The sequence below is a fragment of the Leopardus geoffroyi genome, chromosome D1, assembly GCF_018350155.1.
Source record: "Leopardus geoffroyi isolate Oge1 chromosome D1, O.geoffroyi_Oge1_pat1.0, whole genome shotgun sequence".
In the NCBI taxonomy this organism is placed as follows: domain Eukaryota; kingdom Metazoa; phylum Chordata; class Mammalia; order Carnivora; family Felidae; genus Leopardus; species Leopardus geoffroyi.
The window spans coordinates 65,522,830-65,543,976 of NC_059329.1; the positions used below are offsets into that span (position 1 = coordinate 65,522,830).

General features: G+C 36.8%; 1 protein-coding gene across 5 annotated transcripts in view; it reads right to left on the reverse strand.

The window, feature by feature from the left end:
• Positions 1 to 21,147, reverse strand: part of STK33 (serine/threonine kinase 33) — a 168,936-nt gene that overhangs the window by 78,690 nt on the left and 69,099 nt on the right. The gene's annotated exons all lie outside the window — the stretch shown is intronic.

Sequence of the window (21,147 nt, forward strand, 5' to 3'; positions counted from 1 at the left end):
ACATGTCTGATAGAATTCCCCTGGGACACAATCTGGCCCAGGACTCTTGTTTGTTGGGAGATTTTTGATTACTGATTCAATTTTTTTGCTGCTTACAGGTCTGTTCAAATTCTCTATTTCTTCCTTTTCCAGTTTTGGTAGTTTATATGTTTCTAGGAATTTGTCCATTTCTTCCAGATTTCCCAGTTTGTTGGCATACAAATTTTCATAGTATTCTCTTATAATTGTATTTCTGTGGTGTTTGTTGTGATCTCTTTCGTGATTTTTATCTATTTGGGTCTTATCTATTTTCTTTTTGATAAGTCTGGCTATGTTTATCAATTTTATTAATTCTTTCAAATTCTTAGTTTCATTTATCTGTTCTACTGGGTCTTTTTGTTCCTACATCATTTATTTCTGCACTAATATTTATTATTTCCCTTCTTCTGCTGCTTTAGGTTTTATTTGCTGCTCCTTTTCTAGCTCCTTTAGGTGTAAGGTTTGGGTGTATATTTGGGACCTTTCTTGCTTCTTGAGATAGGCCTGAATTGCAATATACTTTCCTCTTAGGACTGCCTTTGCTGCATCCTGAAGGGTTTGGACTGTTGTGTTTTCATTTTCATTGGTTTCCATGTATTTTTTTTATTTCTTTAATTTTCTGGTTAACCCATTCATTCTTTAGTAGGATGTTCTTTAACCTTCATGTATTTGAGCGCTTTCCAAATTTTTTCTTGTGGTTGACCTCAAGTTTCATAGTGTTGTGATCTGAAAATATGCATGATATGATCTCAGTCTTTTTGTACCTGTTGAGAGCTAATTTGTGACCAAGTATTTGATCTATTCTGGAGAATGTTCCATGTGCACTCGAGAAGAATATGTATTCTGCTGTTTTAGGGTAAAATATTCTGAATATATCTGTTAAGTCCATCTGGTCCAGTGTGTCATTCAAAGCCATTGTTTCCTTATTGATTTTCTGCTTAGATGATCTGTCCATTGTTGTAAGTGGGGTATTAAAGGCCCCCTACTATTATTGTATTATTATCAATGAATTTTGTCATGTTTGTTATTAATTGATTTATATATTTGGGTGCTTCCACATTGGAAGCATAAATATTCACAATTATTAGATCTTCTTGATGGATAGATCCCTTAATTATGATATAATTTCCTCTTCATCTCTTGTTACAGTCTTTGTTTTAAAATCTAGTTTGTCTAATATAAGTATGGCTACTCTGGTCTTCTTTTGACATCCATTAGCATGATAGATGGTTCTCTATCACTTTCAATCTGCAGGTGTCTTTAGATCTAAAATGAGTCTCTTGTAGGCAGCATATAGACGATCTTGTTTTTTTAATCCATTCTGATACCCTATATCTTTTGATTGGAGCATTTAGTCCATTTACATTCAGAGTGATTATTAAAAGATATGAATTTAGGGCCATTGTGTTACCTGTAGAGTTGGTATTTCTGGTGATATTTTCTGGTCCTTTGGAGTCTTTGTTGCTTTTGGCCTTCTTTTTTTTTTCCTCTCCACTCAGAAAGCCCCCCTTAAAATTTCTTACAGGGCTGGTTTAGTCGTCATGAACTCCTTTAGTTTTTGTTGTCTGGAAAACTCATTACCTCTCCTATTCTGAATGACAACTTCGCTGGATAAAGAATTCTTGGCTACATATTTTTCCCATTCAGCACACTGAGTATTTCCTGTCACTCCCTTTTGCCCTGCCAAGTTTCAGTGGACAGGTCTGCTGCTAACCTTATGTGTGTACCCTTGTAGGTTAAGGACCTTTTGTCCCTAACTCCTTTCAGAATTCTCTTTGTAGTTTGCAAGTTTCATTATGATATGTCATGGTGTCGACCTGTTTTTATTGATTTGAGGGGAGTTCTCTGTGCCTCTTGAACTTGAATATCTGTTTCCTTCACCAGATTAGGGAAGTTCTCAGCTATAATTTGTACAAATAAACCTTCTACCCCTTTTTCCTCACACTTCTTCTTCTAAGACTCCTATGATATGCATATTATTTCATTTTATGAATCACTAAGTTCCTTAAGTCTCCCCTAGTGATCTAATAGTTTCCTTTCCCTCTTGTTTTCAGCTTCATTATTTTCCATAATTTTATCTTCTATATCACCTATTCTCTCCTCTGCTTCTTCGTTCCTCATTGTGACCCTATCCAGTCAGTTTTGCATCTCAGTTATATCATTTTTTATTTCAGTCTGACTAGGTTTTAGGTCTTTGATATCTGCAGCAAGGGTTTCTCTGGTGTCTCCTGTGCTTTTTCAAGCTAGTATGAGTGTTGTTCTAAATTCCTGTTTAGATATATTGCTTTTTTCTATTTTGAGCAAGTCCCTTGCTGTGATTTCTTCTTTACCTTTATTTTGGGGAGAATTCCTCTGTCTTGTCATTTTGGCTAAGTTTCTGTCTTTTGCGTGTTTGAAAAGCTTGTTATATTTCCTGCACCTGAGAGTACTACTATATTAAAAAGGGGTCATGCACTGTTCAGGGCCTGAAACTTCAGAAAGTGCTTCTGGTACATGCTGTGTGCACTCACTGTTGTGTTTTTGTTACTCGTTCCCCCTGGTCAGTCCTCTGCAGAGCTCTTCCTTGCTTGCAGTGGGAAGTGTTTGGATCTTTAACTAGGTGTGCTTTGATTTGTTTGCTAGAATAAGTCTGGGAAAAAAAAGAGGGGAAAAGCCTGATCCCAAAAGAAAAAAGGAAAGGGAATGAAAAAAAAAACAAATAGAGAATCAAAAAACTATAAGGCTGATTCCAAAGAAAAAGAAAGGAAAAAAAAAGAAAAGAAAGAAAAATTGAAGCCTGATCCAAAAGAGAGAAAGAGGGAGAGAGAGAGAGAGAGACAGAGAGAGAGAGAGAGAGAGAGAGAGAGGGAAATGAAACAAACAAACAAACAAACAAACAAACAAAAAGAAATTATGAGCCTAATTCCAAAAGAAATGAAGAAAGAAAAAAAGTAAGTCTGGTCCTGGTTCCACTCAGAACTGCGGGTATTGTTTTGAAGCACTTGATTTTCAGTGAACTTGGTGCATGGGGCTGCTCGCTGTGCTGGTCTTTTGGAGGAGAGGCCTTCTATGACAGCCCAGAGTCAGTCTCGCCCCAGCAAATAAGCTGTTGCCAGGCACTGGGGAGCCGGGGGTGGGGCGCAGAATTTGGCATAAACTGATCCCACCTCCACTGGGGGCCACTGTGCTGCTCTCTGAAGTCCCACAGTATTGGTATTGGGGAAAATGGTGCCACCCCAATCTCCCAACTCGAGGAGATCTCACACCCCCTCACTGTTCAGGTAGCCCTCACAGAACAGTGAGGGCAGTCAGCTTGCCCTGCACCACAACTCTTCTGCATTTTTTGGGGGGGGTGGCACAAGGCTGGGCTTCAAAACTGGAAGTCTTAAAGGACCAGGCACCATGTGGAGCCATCCCCCTCCTTCAGAGCAGAGCCTCTCCACACTGTGCTGATGTCCTTTGTCCCAGAAAAAAGTACCACACCTCCGCAGCGCTCAGAATCTATGGTGTAATACCACTAAAAGCAGCAAATGTTATATTCCCTCTGGGTGTGCCTCTGTCTCCTGCTGATGAAAAGCCTCTTGCTGGCACCTACAGGCGCTTTTGTCCTTGGAGAGGCAATATACCCTCTTCCAAATGTATTCCAGCAAGGGGAATGTTCTCTTCCAATGCACCCTGGAGATTCCTACACCACGCTATGCACTCCAGGGGCAGCTCCCTCCTTCTCCCCAGGAGTACACTCCACTGCTCTGCTCTGGAGAAAAGTTGCACACTTCCAAACCTCCCAGTTTTAGCTCCATACATTGTTCACAAAAAAAAAAAAAAAAAAAAAAAAAACCCAAAGAAGAAAAAACAAAAACCTGCATCACTCAGTACTTCTTGCTCCCCAGTCCATGGTCTAGGGAGATTTGTCTCTTATGTGAACCCGATACTGAACTCAGTATCCCCTTTCTCTTTCTCTCCCTTTTGTCTCTCCATTGAAAGAGTTCCCTCCCCTCCACAGTACCTCCATTTTTCTCTCCCCCAATTCACTTCCACGCACCTTGCACCTGCCACACTTTCTTCCTCCAACCTTGGAGATCCTTCTGCCACTCCACAGAACAATTTCCTGGGTGTTCCAAGTGATATGATTTCAATACAGCTGTGTGTGAGGGACAAGGAAAGCCCAGGGTCCCCCTACTTCTCATTTATCTTTGGTGAAGCAGACATTTAAAGGAACCAAAGTGGTAGCTAACCTCACCTCCATTATGGAGGTTCAGTATTATAATGGGGTTTCTGTTTTCCTACCACAGACAGGGCCAAACTAGTTACAGCCCTCAAATTCACCTCAGCCAATCTGAATTTCACCTGTAATAGAACAGCATTGTAAGAATTTACCATGGGGGAAGGGTGATAATGAAGAGGAAGGGGATGAGCTGGAAAGATGGATGTGCTAAGGAGTAGTGGCCCTGGCTAGAAAAGAAAAGGCTAAGTTAAGTACAGAAGAAAAGGTACTGTAAGAAAAAGGAAATAACACTTCATTCCCACTCACAAAATCAGAGAATAACAGGTGAAGAGTAAGCAAATGGGCCCAAATGTAGCTAAGGCAGCCAAAAAATACAACATTGCTAATAAATTCTAGAAGAGAAGTAGAACACTGAGAATTGTGGCATGAACACTCAGCTGTGCTCTATCAAGGATGTTTAAAGGAAAAATAGTGTTCTTTGTACTCAGGAATGTTTTTTTTTTCCCTAGCTTTACTGTGGTACAAATAACAAATAAAATTATAAGATAATTAAAGTACACAAAGGGATAATTTGATATATCTATACATTGTGAAAGGATTCTCCCATCAAGTTAATAAACACATCCATCACCTTACATATTGGATACAAACTTTCAGTGAGAAGATGAATAAGTTCTGACAATCTAATGTATAATATGATGACTATAGTTGATAACATTGTATTATATAATTGAAATTTTCTAAGACAGTAGAGCTTCAAAAAAAAAATTACATGTATTCAGCAATCTTAATCCAATTAGCAATGGATCAATAACATTAAGAATTTGATGGTAAAGTTGAAAGGTTTGCTAGCTTTGTTTATCAAGTACTGATTAATAATTTTGCACTAATAAAATATATTAATATAAAAGTGTGTGGTCAGAGTGCTTTTCCTGTATGCCAAACATTCCCAGAAGTATTAGAAGAGAGGAACTTTACAAAGCCAGCAACTTTCCATGAAACTATTTAGTTAGCTAAGAAAATGTGTGATATAATGTTCCAACCCCAATGTTTCATACCATATTAGAAAAGGCATTCTGACTCTCAAGATCATGTTCAAATATTGGAAGCACAATTTAGATATATCCGGGCACCTTTCCTCCTGTGGCCAAATCTCTGCAAACTCAGCAACTCCAAATAGTCTACAACAAAACACCAACAACAGATTCCATGATCCTTATTTTTAAGTATCTACAGAAATAATTTAATGACAGAAAACAACAACAAAGACTACTTCTCATAACTGTGTGCCCCCCTCCAGGGCAGGAACTATGTTCTATTCACCTTGTCATCTTGTGTCCAGTAGAAGGTCTCCTTTAAATAAGGATTATTGATTGCAAGTCATTTACTAATTGCTGGAAACAATGTCTTAGAGCTTACAAATAGAAAATCCAATGTAGTCAAGTAGTGTAAGAGAGCCAGTGGCCTGTCATGTAAACAAAATCAGAAAATCCTTATGGAAGTCTCCTGGCCAAAAAAAAAAAAAAAAAAAAAAAATGCACTACAACCAAATCCTCACTCTATCTTGAAGCTCTCTTTCTAGAGCCAGGCCCTGACACCAGGCTTGACCCCAATCTTCTAAATTTCCACCCACTTCTGAAAGATTCCCTATCAGACAATAGGTTATTATTGTACCCTCATATGTATTTTCTACTCAAGACTATGGTTTTCAGGAGTCTGAAAGGATATAAACACATATGCATTTATTTGGGGGAATGAACCATATTGTCAAACTCAAAGAGTTTCTGCTAGAAACTTAACCTTCTCAGGATCCCTAGCCAAGTGACCTCAATTAAGGTTCCTTACTTTCTGGAAATCTGTTTTCTTCACTCCTAGTGATAAGCCACTTATCTGTAGCACATAAACCCCAGATTCATAGCCAGATAAAAGCATTTAGAATGTCATATCTCAGGAATCAATGTGTCATGGCTGTTAATTTCAGCAAGATAGGAAAATTTGGGGGAAATAAGACCTAAAAGGCACTTAATTGCCAGGGTTCTGTAAATCTGGCCAAAAAGAGTGTCCAGAGGGCAATAAGCAAAGAGCACCAGAGGTCCAAATAGGAGAACAGGTCAACTGAGAATCTAGTCATCTAACAGTATACTTACATATCCAACAAATATTTTTTTAAGACTTGTTATATACCAAGGATAGTCGTGGGTGTTGGGGATGAGACATTATCAAGACATGGGCCTAATAATCATTATGATAAAGATAATAATAGGTATGTACAAAGTACAGAAGTGATACAAAAGGGGGAGCAATCAAGGAAATAAGATAATCTACTAGGAAACAAAAAATTTTTAGAATGAGAGAGACCAGAATTCAAACTCTACTTCCACACTTACTAACTCAGTTCCTCCATATGTAAAGTGGAAATAATGGTAGTTAACTATTTTATATGACTGTTGTGAGGACTAACTAGATAACACTTATAAAATGTCTAGTACTTTGCCTGGTAGATATTACTGCTTTAAAAATCATTATTACTGACTTGCTAAGGGTTTCATGGGACAGGTGATAGTCAAACTGAGTCTTAAAGAATGAATTGGAGTTCAGTTGGTGAACAAGTCAAGGAAAGGCTCTCCAGGCAGAGACACCAGTACAGGCAAGGGCCCAGAGCCTATGGTTCCAGAGGAGTAGAAAACATAGAAAAGGTGAGGAGTAGAAAAAGGTGATTTCCATTTGAAGGCAAGAACAATAGGAGTGAGCAAGCCAGGTTTGGGTAAGACAAGAAGAGAGAAGCACTTCCAGAAAAGATCAAGGTTAAACAAGAGTGTTTTCAGTGAAGAATAGTGGCTCCACCAGGCACAAAAGACAGATGGGGTAGAGTGGGACACAAGGTTCTCACTCTGAGAAAACCAAAAAGAAAGAGAAAAGATACCACTGCTGCAGTGGAATCATGTTAGGTGAGCACTTCCAACCCTGACAATAACCAACCACAGATTTGGAGTGAATAGAGAGTGGCCACCAAAATGCCAACACTACCTCCTCCGGCAAGCATAGGAGGCTCGGCAGTGGAGGGGACACAGAGCATCAGTGGATGCTGAAAACATAAACTATAAAGCTCAAAAGTATGAAGAATAGGCTCCAGCCAGTATAATCAATCAAAATCTACTATCATATGAAAAAATTACAATTTAGTGACAAATTCACTAGAGTAAATGTTGCAATGTAAATGGCATAGTTCTAATTAGCTCCAAAATAACAAAAAAAAAATTCAAAGAAAACTTCCCACTATAATTCCACATAAAATATTAAGTTATTTATTTTATACACACACACACACACACACACACACACACATCCCTACTCCAAATGTAGCACTATTACAAACAAAGCTTTATCAGTCCCAAGAAATTGAATACCAGTATTCTACCATTTAGGGTCTAAAGACCCCAGATTCCTAAACAATTTATGAGCATTAAAACCTCACAAGTCTTCTCCGAATGATTCCATTTTACATGTACAGAAAATTTCAGATGAAATGTGTTTGCCCTTGGTAATCAGAAAGAACCCAAGCTTTACTGTTAGACCAAAGTCCAAACTACTCACCAGTGACTTAACCTATCTGGTCTCAGATTCCTCATAGGCAAAGTATATACATAGATGATGTCTATCTACCTACATGACAGAATTGTTATAAGGATAGGATAAGATATATGTAAAGTACTGATACAATGTAAGCTCTTAATAAATGGAAGTTATTGTTATTATTATGAAACTCTGTCAAAATCTAATGGATAGTAACATCAGAAAATTATTTTATCAGTCAGGAATAACCTCTCAATCTAATGTTCCAAATATTGTTCTACATGGGTTTCAAGATACAAATTGCCATCTAATTAGCTCATAGCTAACTTAGAATACAATTATGCGAGCTTGCTCTAGATGTATGCAGCTGAACTGTTGAGGGAATGGCGTGCTAGAGTAGCCCATAAGCAATTTGTTATATGTCAAATTCTGAATGCTACAGGGACTCAAATATCACCTTTCTATATATATTTTTAAGTATATAATGCTGATATATCAAGCAAAATGTTTTAGACTAACAAAGGCCAAATATTCCTTCAAAATATCATTAGTTTATACAATATCTTAACAAGTGATCAAAAAGGAATAATATGTAAATGGTTAGATTTTCAGAGAAAGGAGGCGTCTGCATCCACAGATTTATTTACTTGGTGAGTTTTCAAAATCTTGCAATGGAACTGTAAAAACAATGTGATTAAAATCGATAGAGCACATCATTTGCTGATACTGTTACCCAAGAAAAGGCAATAAGCCTTAGGCATGTTATTACTAGATTACACAATTTCACTGACAGTTTCAAGATTTTTAAAAGCAACTGAGAACAGAGAGATTTCTTTTTGGGGGAGAAAAAATTTTTCTTTTCAATTAAAAAGAATTTTTTTTTATGATAAAGATTTAAAATGCCCTCTGTAACATTTAAAGAATAATATGAAAAATTTTGTTGTTTCATAAAATAAAAATAAAGCCTCTTTTGTTTAACAATACTATATACAACCACACATTAATTTAACAAATACTAGAAATAATTCAGGGAATAATGATTGTAAGATCATTATTTTTGCACAGTCCTTGCAAAAGAATATGAAAGTCCAAATATATGAGTTCCCAAACCTCTTCTGCACAAATAAGTAATGATTCTCTTTTCATGTCTTACTGATGAAATGACAAACTTTTAAAGAGATCTTCAAATTCAAAGAACACTATATTTCACAGTATGCTTTTTAATCAGATAGCAAATTTAGTCCTGTAGTCATACATTCATTTGATAAAAAGTGACTAAATAAAACTGAACCTAAAATCAGCAAAACCTTTTACCCTAGTGAGATCTTCTCCTACACTACAAACAAAAGTTTTTAATTGCTTTGTAGTGCAAATTCCACAGCAGAAACATTCCATATAGCTGATGGAATCGACCATTATAGTTTTATGCTTAGGATAGAAAAAAATGTTGACTAGAAGAGATGAGATGATTTTAATCATGAATCCCAATAGGAAATGAGAAGCTAGGCTCACAGAAAGAAATAAATTGACCCAGGCATTAGGCCTACATTTGCTAGCTTTTACCAAGTATATAGTAAAGTCAATTCAGGGGAGTTTAGATCTTTAGACCTACATCAGATGTAGATCATTTGAAAAAAATCTACAAACACCATACACTTTCTTGTCACTAATGTGCATGCATACTTACATAAATACAAAACAGTTTTATATTCTAAATAGATAACTATTGAAATAGATACCTTAATTAACTGAATAATACAGAATTTCCCTTAGTTCTTTCTTCTCCCTCAATACCCATGTCCAACAATGACAAGCCCATTTTACTTCCAAAACAATTCTCAAATCCATCTGATTTTCTCCATTCCAAATGTTCGCATCAATATCATCTCTTACTTGGATTAATGCAAGAGCTTCCTAACCAGTTACACTGATTCCAAGTCAGCCCTCTCAATGAAAACATTCCCCTCATTATAGTCAGGGTGTTCTTTCTAATATGCAAATCCGCATCATGTTTCTTCCCAATAAAAATCACTTCACTGGTCCCCAATAGCACAGAGTCCTTAACAGGACATACAGGAGACTATGGGATGTGGCCCTGGTTTATCTCTTCCGTCTTACCTCATACTACTTCCTCAACATGAAGTTTTCCAACCTACAGAACTTCTTTCATTTCCTACATCCCATGCCTTCTTTACATCTTCCTTCATGCACTCTCAGCCTGGAACACTCTTTTTCATTCTTCCCTTCATCATTATAATTCCTACTCTTACTGCCCATCTCAGCTTATACATCATCTCTTCTCAAATTTTCTTGATATCTTGAATCGAATTCAGTTGAGTGTCTGCCAATCTCTTTAGTGCACTATACTTGCCGTATCATGCTCTGAATTGTACTTGGCACTTATTTGTCTGTATCCCTCACTATACCCAAGTTCCCTAGATGCAGGGATGGTATCTATATTCCTACCTATTGTTTACAGGGTGAAAGAATGACAAAAGGAAATGTGCTTTGTAGAAGCACATATTCTTCTTCCAGTACAGAAAATGTATAAAAAGTGAGACAAGACTGGAGATGGAAAGACAAGAGAGTATTAGAATAGTTCAAGCAAAGACATAAATGTGGCCTTAATCAGAAAAGCAGCATCAGGGATGGGGAAAATAGTCAGATTCTGGAAATATATAGGAAATAGAGTAATAAAACTTGGTAAATGATTGGCTATGACCATGGTGAGAGAAAGAGAAAAGTCAAGAATACCTTGAGTACTGAGGTGGATGACGGCCAAATTACTGAGAGAGTAAGGGGAGGAGGAAGAATAGGTTTGAAGTAAGATAATCAGTTCAGTTTGGGATACACTAAGTTAGTTTTGCCTTTAGGGCACTAAAAGGGAGATGCCTAAGAGGGTTGTGGATATGTAAGTCCAGAGATAAAGAGAAATAAATCTAGGTTAGAAAGTTGGATTTAAGACTTACATCATAGCAGAGGCAACTGAAATCATTGGTGTAGGTGAAATCACTCAAGAAGGATGTATGGAATGAAAACATAAGAGACCTGAGGACAGAAAACACTGGGAAGATGGCAGAATGGCAGAAAAAGAGGACTCTAAGCTCATCTTGTTCCCCAGATACAACTAGATAACACACACATCAGTGTAAATAACCCAGAAAATGGCCCAAAGACTGTCAGAACAAACTCAACAACTAAAGGTACAGAAAAGGCCATATCACAGAGGTTAAGAAGGGTGGAGACATGGTGGGGAGCTAACACAAGATTATGGCTGCCTACAGGAGGCAGGGAGCCATGGGTGTGAAGAAAGGAGAGAAACAAACTGTCCCAAACTGGAGCCCAGACAAGGAAGAGGAATCCTTGAATCCTCATACCATTTGGCTTTGAAAGCAACAGGACCCAAATTTTAGGAATTTGTACAACCAACAGGACTTATGGCCTGGAATTTTAAAAATAAATCAGGTTGGGTTCTGAGAGAGCTCAAAGGGTGATAGGAAGCTGAGTTTCCACCCTTAAAGAGACAGCACAACAAATAGCCTATGGAGACATAACATTGAAGCTGCAGTTTGAAAACTGCCTGAGGCATTCATGAGGGAAAGTTATTTACTCATCTCAGAGCATGTCTTGGAAGGGCAGGTTCACAGGGAGACCCCTCTAGGAACAAAGCAGAAGGTGCCAATCCCCCCCCCCACCCGCCAGTACAAACACGTGATCATTTGCAGGAACGAGTGCAGCATGACATTCATGACCTAATTTGCTTATGCCAAGATCCACCCTTTCCAGTCACTCTTGCTTCAGTCCAGGTTCTGTGCACACCCTCCCTGATAATACTACCACAAAACTTGCCAACACCACATCTCCTGACTTGTGCACTTAGGGGACCTCAGTCCCAGTGAAGACAGTGGTCCCACAGAAGATCAAGACAAACCTTGTTAAAACTGCACACCCCACCTCAGCTGAGGACCAAATACTGCCCAAAACAGGCAAACAGAGCCACCACAGATGACTGGACTGAAGGAAAGTGGCCAGGACACAACAGCAGGGTGCACAAAACACACATAGAAAATATTCCTTAAGTACCAGATTCTGGTGGACAGGGGACACTGCACTGAAGGGCACTATAGGACCTCTTCTTCATATAGCCACTGCTTTCAAGAACAGAAAACATAGCTGACTTTCCTAACATGGAGAAACAGACACAGAGTAAGACAAAATGAGGAGACAGAGGAATATGTCCCAAATGAAAGAACAGGACATAGCCACAGTAAAAGACCTAAGCAAAACAGATGTAAGTAATATGTCTGATAGAGAATTTTAAGTGATGATCATAAAGACACTCACTGAACTTGAGAAAAGAGTGGAGGACATCAGTGAGACCCTTAACAAAGAGATAAAAATGAAGTAATCAGAAATGAAGAACACAACAAATGAAATAAAAAATACATTAGATGGAATAAACAGCAAGTTAGAGAAAGCAGAAGAATGAATTAGTGACCTGAAGGACAGAGTAATAGAAAGTAATCAAGCTGAGCAGATAGGAGGAAAAAAATTATGCAAAATGAGAATAGACTTAGGAAAGTCAGTGATTCGATCAAGCCTAATAACATTTGTATTATAAGGATCCCAGAAGAGGAGAGACAAAAGGGGGCAGAAAATTCATGTGAAGACATAATAGATGAAAACTTCCCTCATCTGGGGAAAGAAACAGATATCTAGAACTAGAAAGCACAAAGATAAGCCCATTGCCCAAATCAACTCAAGGAGGTCCACACCAAGACACATAGCGATTAAAATGGAAAAAAGTACTGATAAAGAAAAAATTTTTAAAGCATCAAGAGAAAAGACAGTTATATACAAGGGAAACCCCATAAGGCTATCAGATTTTTTTCAGCAGAAATGTTGCAAGCCAGAAGGGAGTGGCATGATATATTCAAAGTGCTGAAAGGAAAAAATCTGCAGGCAAGATACTCTATCCAGCAAGGCTATCCTTCAGAACAGAAGGAGATATAAAGAGTTTCCCAGACAAACAAAAACTAAAAGAACTACAAGAAATATTAAAGGGGATTCTCTGAGTGGGAAGGAAAGACCATAAATAAGAGTAAGAAAAGCAGGAAGCATAAAAGCAGTAAAAATAAGTATATCTGTAGAAATCAATCAAGGAACTCACAAAATAAAAGGATGTGAAGTATGACACCACGTACCTAAAACATGGGGGGGAGAGAAGTAAGAAGGCATTCAAACTTAAGCAACCATCAACTTAATATAGACTCCTATATGCAGAAGGTGTTATATTACAAACCAATGGTAACCACAAATCAAAAAACAATAATAGGTATGTAAAAAATAAAGAAAGAAATCCAAGAATCCAAGTATATCATTAAAGAAAGCCTGCAAACCGTGAGAGAAGAGAACAAGATAAGAGAACTACAAAAACAACCACAAAACAAGTAACAAAATGGCTAGAAATACATATCTATCAATAATTACTTTAAATGTAAATGGTCTAAATGTTCCAATCAAAAAAACGTAAGGTGACAAAATGGATTAAAAGACAAGACCTATATATTGCTATCTACAAGAGACTCATTTCAGACCTAAAGACACCTATAGATTGAAAGTGAGGGGATGGAGAAACATTTATCATGCAAATAGCTGTCAAAAGAAAGCCAGGGTAGAAATACTTATATCGAACAAAACAGACTTTAAAACAAAGACTGTAACAAGGAACAAAGAAGGCGCACCCAAATACATAAAATAGTTAATAACAAATATAAAGGAACTAATCAATAGTAATATAATAATAGTAGGGGACTTTGACATCCCTCTTACATCAATGAACAGATCTTCCAAACAGAAAATCAACAAGGAAACAGTGGCTTTTAATGAATTTAACAAACATATTCAGAACATTCCATCCTAAATCAGCAGAATACACATTCTTTTCAAGTACACATGGAAAATTCTTCAGAACAGATCACCTATTATGCCACAAAACAAGTCAACAAATTCAGAAAGACCTAAGTCATACCATGTATCTTTTCTGACCATAACGCTATGAAACTAGAAATCAACCACAAGAAAAAATCTGGAAAGAGCACAAATACATGGAGTTTAAATAACATGCTACTAAATCATCAATGGGTCAACCACGAAAACAAAGAAATTAAAAATTACATGGAGACAAATGAAAATGAAAACACAATGGTTCAAAATTTGGGGATGCAACAAAATCAGTTCTAAGAGGGAGGTTTACAACAATACAGGCATACCTCAAGAAGAAAGAAAAATCTCACATAAACAACCTAAACTTACCTAAAGGAGCTAGAAAAAAACAAACAAAACCCAAAACTAGCATAAGGAAGAAAATAATAAATATTAGAGCAGAAATAAATGATATACTAAACTAAATGATAAATGATAAATGATAAACTAAAATAAATGATATACTAAACTAAAAAACAATAAACAGAACAATGAAACCAGGAGCTGGTTCTTTCAAAAGATCAACAACCTCTAGCCAGATTCCTTAAAAAGAAAGATAAATACACTTAAAAAAAAAAAGGTGGGGGGTGGCACCTGGGTGGCTCTGTCAGTTAAGCATCTGACTCTTGATTTTGGCTCAGGTCATGATCTCACAGTTTGTGAGTTTGAGCCCCACATCAGACTGGGTTGACAGCACGAAGCCTGCTTGGGATTCTCTCTCCCTGGCTCTCTGCCCCTCCCCCACTCTCTCTTGCTCTCCCTCTCAAAATAAATAAACTTAGAGAGAGAGAGAGAGAACTCAAATAAAATCAGATATGAAAGAGGAGAAATAACAACCAACATCACAGAAACACAAAAGACTGTAAGGGCTTGTTATAAAAAATTATATGCCAGGGGCAGCTGGGTGGCTCAGTCGGTTAAGCAACCGACTTTGGCTCAGGTCATGATCTCACGGATCATGAGTTTGAGCCCCACGTCAGGCTCTGTGCTGAAAGCTCAGAGCCTGGAGCCTGCTTCAGATTCTGTATCTCCTTTTCTCTCTGCCTCTCCCCTGCTCATGTTCTGTCTCTTTCTGTCTCAAAAATAAATTAAATTAATTATATGCCAACATATAAGACAACTTAAAAGAAATGGGTAAATTCCTAGCGATACATAACGTATCAAAACTTAAGCTGGAAGAAATAGAAAATTTGAACAGACTGATCACCAGCAATGAAATTAAATCAGTAATTTAAAAACTTCCAACAAAAAAAAGTCCAGGACCTGACAGTTTTCACAGGTTATTCTATCAAACATTTGAAGAAGAGTTAATACCTAGGCTTCTCCAACTTTTCTGAAAAATAGAACAGGAAGGAAAACGTGAAAATGCATTCTATAATGCCAGCATTACCTTGATAACAAAAGCAGATAAAGACACCACTAAAACTATAGGACAATATCTCTGATGAACATAGATGCAAAAATCCTCAATAAAGTATTAGCAAACTGAATCCAATAATACATTAAAAAAATCAATCACCATGATCAAGTGGGATTTATTCCCAGGATGCAAGGGTGGTTCAATATTTACAAATCAGTCAACATAATATATCACAACTATAAGAGAAAGGATAAAAACCATATGATCATTTCAACAGATGCACAAAAAGCATCCAACAAAGTACAACATCCATTCATGATAAAAACCCTCAACAAAGTAGGTTTGCAGGGTCATACCTCAATATAATAAAGGCCTTACATGAAAAACCCACAGCTAACATCATACTCAATAAGAGTTTTCCCCCTAAGATCAGGAACAAGACAAGAATATCCATTCTCACCACTTCCATTCAACAGAGTACTGGAAGTTCTAGCCACTGCAATCAGACAACAAAAAGAAATAAAAGGCATCCAAACTGGTAAGGAAGCAATAAAACTTTCACTATTTGCAGATGACATGATACTATATATAGAAAACCCTAAAGAGTTGACCAAAAAACTACTACAACTGATAAATGAACTCAGTACGATCAAAGAATACAAAATCCATGTACAGAAATCCATTGAATTTCTGATGTTTATTTATTTTTGAGAGAGAGTACCAGCGGGGGAGGGTTAGAGAGAGAGGGGGACAGAGGATCTGAGGCAGGCTCCCCACTGACAGTAGCAAGCCTGATGTGGGGCACAAACTCATGAACCATGAGATCATGACCTGAGCAAAAATCAGACGCTCAACTGAGTCACCCTGGTGCCCCACATTTCTGTACATCAATAATGAAGCAGAAGAAAGAGAAATTGAGAAAAACAAAACTGGAGGTATCATAATTCCAGACTTCAAGTTATATTGCAAAGCTATAGTAATAAAAACAATATGGTGCTGGCACAAAATAGACACATAGCTCAATGGAACAGAATAGAAAGCCCAAAAATAAAGCCACAATTATATGGTAAATTAATCTTCCACAAAGTAGGCAAGAATATGCAATGAGAAAAAGGCAGTATCTTCAACTAATGGTGTTGGGAAAACTGGACAGCTACATGCAAAAGAATGAAAATGGACCAGTTTTTTACACCATACACAAAAATACAATCAAGATAGATTGAGGACCTAAATGTGAGACTTGAAGCCATAAAAATCCTAGAAGAGAACAGAGACAGTAATTTCTATGACACTGGCCATAACAACACCTTTCTAGATACATCTCCTAAGGTAAGGAAAACAAAGGTAAAAATAAACTATTGGGACTACATCAAAAAGCTTCTGCACAGCAAAGGAAACAATCAACAAAATTAAAGGCAACCTACTGATATTACAAATGACATATCCAATAAAGGGTTAGTATGCAAAATATATAAAGAACTTATAATACTCAACACCCAAATACCAAATAATCCAATTAAAAATGGAAGAAGACATGAACAGACATTTTCCCAAAAACATCCAGATGGCCAACATACACATGAAAAGATGCTCAACATTACTTATCATCAGGAAAATACAAATCAAAAGTACAATGAGCTATCACCTCACACCAATCAGAATGGCTAAAATCAGCAACACAAGAAACAACAGGGGTTGGCAAGGATATGGAGAAAAGGGGACCCTCTTACACTGCTGGTGGGAATGCAAACTAGTGTAGCCACTCTGGAAAACAGTATGGAGATTCCTTAAAAAGTCAAAAATAGAACTACCCTATGATCCAATGCACTACTAGAAAAAGAAGACGCAGTAGGGGCACCTGGGTGGCTCCATTGGTTAAATGCCTGACTTCAGCTCAGGTCATGATCTCATGGATTCTGAGTTTGAGCCACATCAGGTACTCTGCTGTCAGCACAGAGCCTGCTTTGGATCCTCTGTCCTCCCCTCTCTGCCCCTCCCCCCACTTCTTCTCTCTCTCTCTCTGCCTCTCTCTCTCTCTTGCTCTTTCCCTCTCTCTCAAAAATAAATAAACATTTTTATAAAAGGCTTATTGGGGTGCCCAGGTGGTTTAGTCAGTTAAGCATCTGACTTTGGCTCAGGTCATGATTTCACGGTTCGCGGGTTCGAGCTCCACATTGGGCTCTGTGCTGACAGCTTGGAGCCTGGAGCCTGCTTCAGACTCTGTATTTCCTCTCTCTTCCCTCCCCCACTAGCACCCTCTCTCCCTCTCTCTTTTTCTCTCAAAAATAAAATAAACATTAAAAAATTTTTAATTTAAAAAGGCTTATAGAAACTGGACAAAAGTTTAAAAAGCTTATATATTCAAATATATATGAATATAACTCAGTGACAAAAAAGAATAAAATCTTTCCATTTGCAACAACATGGAAGGAGCTAGAAAGCATTATGCTATGCAAAATAAATCAGAGAAAGACAAATACCATATGATTTCACTCATATGTGGCTTAAGAAACAAAACAAGGGTGGTTGGCTGGCTCAGTCAGTAGAGCATGCAACTGTTGATCTTGGGGTTGTGAATTCAAGCCCCATGTTGGGTGCAGAGATTACTTACAAATAAATTTAAAAAAATAATAATAAATAAATAAATAAATAAATAAATAAATAAATAAAATCTAAGAAACAAAATAAATGAGCAAAGGGGGAAAAAAGAGACAGAGGCAAACCAAGAAACAGACTCTTAACTATGGAGAACAAACTGATGGGTTACCAGAAGGGATGTGGGTGTGGGATGGGTTAAATAGGTGATGTGAATTAAGCAGTGCACTTGTGCTGAGCATCAAGGGATGTGTGGAAGTGTTGAATCACTATGCTGTATACCCAAAATGAGTATTACACTATGTTAACTAACTAAAATTTAAATAAAAACTTAAAAGAAAAGATATGGTATATATATGTGTGTGTGTGTGTGTGTGTATATATATATATATATATATATATATATATATATATATGATGTAATGTTATTTAGCCATTAAAAAGTATGAAATCTTACCATCTGCAACAACATAGACAGATCTGAAGAGTATGATGCTAAGCAAAATAAGCCAGTCAGAGAAAGACAAATACCATATGATTTCACTCATATGTGGAATTTAAGAAACAAAACATACAAACAGAGGGGAAAGAAGACAGACTCCTAACTAAAGAGAACAAACAGAGGGGATGTAGGTGGGAGGTGAAATAAGTGAAGAGGATTAAGAGTATGCTTATCTTGATGAGCACTGAGTAATACGGAGCTGCTGAATCACTATGTTGTACACCTGAAGCTAATATAACACCGTATGTTAATTATGCTGGAATTAAAATTTTTAAAAGAGAGAGCCAATGACAGGACTTTCAGGAATATCAACTCCTAAAGGATAATCTGAGGAAGAGAGTCCACTGATCAATGGAAAGGATTGTCCATAGAGGCAGGAAGGAGGATATTTAATGATGGAAAGGTTTGTCAAAAGCCAAATGGCTCAAAATTTCAAGAGAGATGAGGACTGAAAAATTATATTTAAAAAGTAAGCTATGGGGTATTGTTGGCAAAAATGACAGATTAGGGACTTCCAAAATTGTTCTTGCATAAAGGCAATGAAAAAGCTGACAAAAATTATTAGAATAAACCTTTTCAGAGAGATCGAAATTAACCAAAGGCTTGCAGTGACACAGGAAGGATTTTTTTTTTGAGAGACAGAGAGAGCAAGCATGAGCAGGGGAGGTATAGAAGAAGGAGACACAGAATCTGAAGCAGGCTCCACACCCAGTGTGAGCCTGACATAAGGCTTGATTTAATTAACTGTGAGAGCATGACCTGAGCCAGAATCAAGAATCAGATGCTTAACTGACTGAGCCACCCAGGTGCCCAGGAAGCACTTTTTTTAAAAAAATAAATAGTTGTCTATCAGCAAGAACAGGAAGCTTTGTCACATTTTCACTTCCCTTAGTCCCATCTCCCACACTATTTTTGCAATAGCCCTCAAAAAAAAAAAAATATATAGCCTAGTAGTTGCTGGGGAGAGCAGTGGAAGGGAGTGGTTAGGATGTGGCTAGAGTTCTTTTCAATTCTCATCCCCAAAGAATATTCATTTCTTGACCTTTGTGATAGTTCTCTGGGAGACCCACTTAGAAGTTAGTCTGTACTTGACCTGAATCAGGGCTCAACTTGTACAGCATCTTCTTCCAGGGGGCATTTTCTGAAAACAATTACAATCAAGTTTATAACTTCATAGCTGCCTGAAGCAGTGGTTAATACTTAGCGCAATAGTAGCCAAAAATCTAACCAAAAAGCTTAAGAGACAAAGCTGAAAATTACGATGTCCATAGGTGCCTTGAAAAGCTCCAACATATTCTTGGGCACCTAGGAGGCCACACATACACATAGGGCTGCACCATCCATCCACAGGAAAGATTTGAGAAGCTCCTAAGCATTCATCTCTGGCTGACCTTGAGGTCAGAATGTTGGACAAAGACTTTATATAAGCAATTTTAAATATGTTCTAAGAAATGAAGGAAACCATGCCTAAGGAACTAAAGTTTGAGGATATCACACCAAACAGAAATTATCTATAAATATGCATAAACTATTTGTTTATATACAATTCTGAAGTTGAAAAGTATAATAATTAAAATGAATATTTCATTATAGATGTTCAATAGCAGATATGAGCAGACAGAAGAAAGAAACAATGAAATGAAGATAAATTAACAGAGATTATCTAGTTTGAGGAACAAAATAAACAAAAAGAATGAAGAAAAATTAACATAGCCTTTATATCTGTGAAGACACCATCAAAAGTACCAATATATGAATAATGGGAGTCTCAGAAAAAGAGGAGAAATAAAAAGGGGCAAAAAGGATATGTGAAGAAATAATGGCCCAGAACTTCCAAATTTGATAATTTGATTCAAATTTAATAAAAAAACATTAATCACCATATCCAACAAGCTCAAAAATTTCTAAGTAGGATAACTTCAAAAAGATCCACACCTGAACACATATTAATCAAACTATCAAAAGAAAAAGACAAGGAGAATCTAAAAGCAGTAACAGAGGAGTGATTTATTACATTCAAGGAATGTTCAGTACAATTAACAGCTGAATTCTCATCAGAAATCATGAAATCAGAAGGAAGAGAGATGACACATTCAAAGTTCTAAAAGAAAAAAAAAAACAACCTGTCAACCAATGTTTCTAAATCCAGTAAAAACTATCCTTCAAAAATGAAGTGACTAGCCTGAGGCCAGTATTAGTAATAAACTGTAAGCACTCAGTATGTGTTGTGGGATAATGGAAGGGGAAATGAATCTAAATCATGACCACACTCCTCACATTATGCCCCAGCAAAGATTCTTTGATGAAACTTGTGGTAAAGGTAAAGGTAAAGGAGGAAAGATAGTGTATACCCTTGTCAAATCCATCTAACTAAAGAAGACTAAATAATGGGTGGTAGATAGACTTAAAGGCACCGCTGATAAAAAATCTCTACATCCACATAAGCCAAATCAGAAACTGATTGGGTAAACAAGTCTTTTTTTGTTAACACAGTGACTACTGAGACAAATACCATAATCATTCCAGGAGCATTTAGAGAGTACTTATAATATAAAATTAACTGAAGAATGCAAAGATCAATCACACTCTTTTTATAAGAATTTTTCAGTGTAGTCAAGTATTTCTCAAATGGGCTTTACCTTATCTACAATTACAAATACATTTATACATTTATTATATATATTTATTTATATTTACTATATATAAATGTACTTGTACATATATATGGGCATATATATAAATATTTGTGTATATATGTATATATACTGAAATATGTATTTCATAAAAATATTCTTAGTATTTCTAATATACTGTATTTGCTATTCTTATCTATTCTATTCCCATTTAAAAAATATTCTTGTCACAACACCCTACCACCACTCCACTGAATTGATTTCACTACCCAGTAAT